The sequence below is a fragment of the Nipponia nippon genome, unplaced genomic scaffold (genome assembly GCF_047370975.1).
Source record: "Nipponia nippon isolate SJK-2023a ecotype South Korea unplaced genomic scaffold, ASM4737097v1 scaffold_33, whole genome shotgun sequence".
NCBI classification, from domain to species: domain Eukaryota; kingdom Metazoa; phylum Chordata; class Aves; order Pelecaniformes; family Threskiornithidae; genus Nipponia; species Nipponia nippon.
In genome coordinates, this window is record NW_028262351.1 from 621,164 (window position 1) to 626,566 (window position 5,403).

Here is a 5,403-nt window from a genome sequence, read left to right on the forward strand (position 1 = left end):
AACGATACAATGGACTGTTAAAGACTACACTGAGAGCAATCAGTGGTGGGACATTCAAACCCTGGGATACACATCTAGCAAAGGCCACCTGGTTAGTCAACACTAGGGGATCTGCCAGTCGAGCTTGTCCTGCCCAATCAAGACTTTTACGTACTGTAGAGGGGGATAAAGTCCCTGTAGTGCACATAAAAAAGATGCTGGGGAAGACAGTCTGGGTTATTCCTGCCTTGGGTAGAAGCAAACCCATTTGTGGGACTGCTTTTGCTCAAGGACCTGGGTGCACTTGGTGCGTAATGCGAAAGGATGGGGAAGTCCGATGTGTACCTCAAGGGGATTTGATTTTGGGTGAGAATAGCCAACGAACTGAATTGTATAACGCTAGTTGCTATATAATACTGGATGTCATCACTTCAATGATTACTATGTGGCATATCAACAGTATACAGTAAGAATCACCCAGATTAATGAAGAATGAACTTTGATGAAACCGAGCAGAGTGCAGCGGTCATGGAACCAGAACTGGCTTCAGCATGCAACAGTCCAACACCACACACCATCTCTCCTGCTCTGAAAGACTATTATGGCAGACGGAGCCGAAAGTCATGGACTAAATGAACTCAACAAATGTTTTAGAGGAATTGCTTATAGACTAAGGAAATTATATCTATGTGTGTATATATATATATATCAAAAGACAGGAAAAGTGGTGGTGATTAATTGGAATGTATGGGAAACTGTGGGACCTGGCCATGATGTAGATGGTATGGAATCAACATGGAATCAAGATGGCATGGCTTCAACAAGGCTAAGTGCCAGGTCCTGCACTTGGGTCACAACAACCTCATGCAACGCTACAGGCTTGGGGAAGAGTCTCACAATCCCTAGCCCTTGTTCTCATGGGAGACTTCAGCTTACCAGATATCTGCTGGAAATACAACACAGCAGAGAGGAAGCAGTTTCGGAGGTTCCTGGAGTGTGTGGGAGATAACTTCCTGACACAGCTGGTAAGCGAGCCAACCAGGGGAGGCGCCCCGCTGGACCTGCTGTTTACGAACAGAGAGAGTCTGGTGGGCGATGTGGTGGTCGGAGGCTGTCTTGGGCTCAGCGACCATGAAATGATAGAGTTTTCAATTCCTGAAGAAGTAAGGAAGGGGGTCAGTAAGACTGCTACCCTGAACTTTAGAAAGGCAGACTTTGGGCTGTTCAGGAATCTGGTTAACAGAGTCCCGTGGGAGGCAGTCCTGAAGGGCAACTAAAACATTACATCTGGTGAACAGCAGATTCCACTACACCTCAAATGCAGAACACCTATGAAGCAGAGGAATGTTGGCTTTTTAAACAGAAGCAGATATTAAAAAAAAAAAAAAAAAAAAAAAAAGATGCAGGACTCCTTCAGTTCTTCACTAGTCTTAGAAAAACTTTCCAGAATACTGCTTCACACTATAAAAAAGAAAAAATAATCTTGCATTAGAATCCTTCAACATCTGCATACTGCTTCACACTATAAAAGAAAAAGAAAAAAGCATGTATTAGAATGATTGACCATACATCTTGCATCAAGTCATAATGGCATTCTTAAAGATTATACTACAAATTCCCAATACATTTAAAACTAAATAATTTAAAAAGATTAATGGCTAATAATTATAGGCATATAATTATTTTAAGCACATTTAAATATCAGTAATCTAAAGCCAAACATTCAAGTTAAACATTAACAAATGCTATGATAGCCAACATGTTATTAAAGCAAAACTAAGCAAACTAAGTCCGAAACTGTTAATATTTGGCAGAAGAGAAAGTAATGCCAGCAAGATGTGAAATGCTGCATAACAGCACCAATTGATTTCAACTTGTCCTGTAGAGGCATGGTCTGTGCCATATGGCAGACTGTGATTTGTTGTCAGTTAAGTTATCTAAAAACAACAAAATCACTAGTCTTCCACACAGAACTAAACCAACGTCCACTGAAATCTTCTATATTTTCTACAGGTTCTATGTAATTTATTACAAGTAGGTTTTTTTGCAGCAATTTTCACCAGAGAAATGAGAGGACTGCTTGGTTAAGGTGTCTTCCATCAAGATTAGTTTTGAGGGAATCTTCATTTTAGTTAGAACAGAGAAAAGGCAGAACTACTACTGGAGAAGTTAGGTTCAATAGTTACTTAAATCCTGCCTTCTAAAAACTATATTGCAGAGAAGAACAACTTTAGAATGTAGTAGTAGGAAAGTCAGTTTAAAATTGACAGTAAGGACAGCATTAAGCTTCAACTTGCCTGTTCTGCAGTAAATACTGAGCATTTTGTATCTGGTCCTGTGTTCCCGTAATAGTTATTATTCGATCTTCTGAGCCTTCTAGTGGTTCATCAATTTTGATTGAAGCTCCTGACTCATGACGTATTTGTTTGATTCTCTGGCCTCCCTTTCCAATAATAGATCCTGCCAACTAGGGGAGAAAATAAAGCATTCATTTCTTGATATAACTTTCTCTGCAAAAACACAGTACTGTTCAAGTAGCTTCCATCAATTTAGTTTTAAGAGCTGCAATGGAAGCTTACTCTTTTACAGCCTCAAAACATCCTCTGTAACGTTTATTATATAAACACAGGTGGGATAAAGTTGGAAGAACCAGATGCTTGTTTGTAAAAACAAGTTATGTAGACCATCTCTATTACTGAATACTAACAATTAAAAAAATAGTTCAGTGCATCTCTAAAGTGAAGACAAAACAAACATCCTTAAGAATAAACTTTTGGTGATTTAGAAACACTTGCTTTATATTAAAAGTACTTGTCAAGCATCCCAAATACTTTTGATTTACTTACATAGTCGGAGAAAAGGCTGTGGTTTTCTATTTATTTATTTATTTATTTAAACACAAGTGGAAAGCAAGCCAGCTTCACTTACATCTTTGGGAATCGTTACTTGTGTTGTGATGATGGGTCCACCAAGATCTCCATATGAACCACGGCCCCCTGTGTAAGAATAGTCTGATTTAAATGTATGCATCAAGCCTCTTACTGACTAAATGAAGTGTCATGTCAAAGTTCTCTATAAAAACTTACCATATCCAGAGCCACCCTCAAACTATAAAAAAAAAGAGAAAGAATACCCTTAAATAGCAAATAGCCATGATTCATTAACATGCTTTCATCAAGTATCATACTGTTAACTTTGAGCCTATTTTATGCAAAAATCCTAACCCACAACCTTAATCTAAGCGTCATTAAAGGCAAACTGGGGAAGAGGGCAGACCAGGAACAAAGCGGGGGGGGGGAGAATATCTCATGAGAACCTCTTGGCTTACTCTGTTAAAACCTCTAAGAATAAGACATCAAGATCCAGCCATACCAGTTTACCAAGCAACCTTATCAATTCAGCTTGTAAACAGCTCTTGATGCTGATCTGTTCCTGACCCTTGGACTAAACTAACATTCAAATCAAAAGATCAGAGTTCAGCCTTATTACTACTACCTATACAGCTCAAGAGAAATTAAAGTCTTAGTTTGGGACAAGACATTTACCTGGTAACTGTCAACCCTCCTACATCTATATCTTAAAGAAAAAACAAGTCAACTCTAATAACTTCATAATTGGTGTCTCCATTCAGACTATGCTACAATCCTTTGTATCTTAGAAGGGACAATCATGACACTAATTACTGCTGTTCTGCTAAAACTACCATATACCAAATCCAAATCACTGCAATGCAACACTCCTGACTGCTTTTATTTTCAGGATTTGTAGACTGGTACTTGATATCAAGTGCTTAATTTGATCTAATGCCTTCTAAATGCACAAACACCCTCCTTTGGGAGGCAGTCCTGAAGGGCAAAGGAGTCCAGGAAGGCTGGATGTTATTCAAGGAGGTAACCTCAAAGGCGCAGGAGCAGGCTGTCCCCATGTGCCGCAAGTCGAGCAGGCAGGGGAGAAGACCGGCCTGGCTGGACAGAGAGCTTTGGCTAGAACACAGAAAAAAAAGGAGAGCCTACCGCCTTTGGAAGAAGGGGCAGGCGACTCAGGGGGATTACAAGGATGTTGTGAGGATATGCAGGGAGAAGATCAGAAACGCAAAGGCCCAGCTGGAAATTAAACTGGCCACCGCCGTTAAAGACAACAAAAAAAGTTTTTATAAATATGTCAGTGACAAAAGGAGGGCCAGGGAGAATCTCCCTCCTTTGTTGGATGCAGAAGGTAACCTTGCCACGAAGGATGAGGAGAAGGCAGAGGTACTTAATGCCTTCTTTGCCTCAGTCTTTAATAGTCAAGCTAGTCATCCTCGGGTTTTTCAGGCCCCTGAGCTGGGAGATGGAGATAGGATGCAAAGTGAAGTCCCAGTTGTTGAAGAGGTGGCAGTCACTGACCTGCTCCTCCACCTGGATGCGCACAAGTCCACGGGGCCAGATGGGATCCACCTGAGGATACTGAGGGAGCTGGCAGAGGAGCTGGCCAAGCCACTCTCCATTATTTATCAGCAGTCCTGGTCAACCGGGGAGGTCCCAGATGACTGGAAGCTAGCAAATGTGACGCCCCTCTACAAGAAGGGTCGGAAGGAGGATCCGGGGAACTACAGGCCTGTCAGCTTGACCTCGGTGCCAGGGAAGGTCATGGAGCAGATCATCTTGAGTGCCATTATGCAGCAAGTGCGGGACAACTGAGGGATCAGGCCCAGCCAGCATGGGTTTACGAAAGGGAGATCCTGTTTCACTAACCTGGTCTCCTTCTATGACAAGGTGACCCGCGTAGTGGATGAGGGGAAGGCTGTGGATGTTGTCTACCCGGACTTTAGTAAGGCCTTTGACACAGTCTCCCACAGCATTCTCCTGGAGAAGCTGGCTGCTCACGGCTTGGATGGGTGCACTCTGCGCTGGGTTAAAAACTGGCTGGATGGCCGAGCCCAGAGAGTGGTGGTGAATGGAGTCAAATCCAGTTGGCGGCCGGTCAAGAGTGGTGGTGTTCCCCAGGGCTCAGTACTGGGGCCGGTCCTGTTCAACATCTTCATTGATGATCTGGATGAGGGGATTGAGTGCACCCTCAGTAAGTTTCCAGATGACACCAAGTTGGGTGGAAGTGTCGATCTGCTGGAGGATAGGAAGGCCCTGCAGAGGGACCTGGACAGGCTGGATCGTTGGGCCGGGGCCAACTGCATGAGATTCAACAAGGCTAAGTGCCGGGTCCTGCACTTGGGTCACAACAACCCCATGCAACGCTACAGGCTGGGGGAGGAGTGGCTGGAGAGCTGCCTGGCGGAAAAGGACCTGGGGGTGTTGGTTGACAGCCGCCTGAACATGAACCAGCAGTGTGCTCAGGTGGCCAAGAGGGCCAATGGCATCCTGGCCTGTATCAAGAATAATGTGGCCAGCAGGACCAGGGAGGCGACAGTGCCCCTGTACTCGGCACTGG

At 43.5% G+C, this 5,403-nt stretch overlaps 1 long non-coding RNA gene across 2 annotated transcripts; it reads right to left on the reverse strand.

Moving 5' to 3' along the window:
* Window positions 1–1,367: 1,367 nt before the first annotated feature.
* Window positions 1,368–5,085, reverse strand: LOC148054140 (uncharacterized). 2 transcript variants are annotated; one of them, XR_015707620.1, is made up of 5 exons: window positions 4,713–5,085; window positions 3,066–3,087; window positions 2,908–2,990; window positions 2,277–2,446; window positions 1,368–1,501 (listed from the first exon to the last, which is right to left on the reverse strand). It is a non-coding gene; the product is annotated as an uncharacterized LOC148054140 (long non-coding RNA). The 2 variants fall into 2 exon arrangements; XR_015707619.1 differs by lacking the exon at window positions 4,713–5,085 and having other exon boundaries at window positions 3,066–4,023.
* Between the last annotated feature and the right edge of the window lie 318 nt (window positions 5,086–5,403).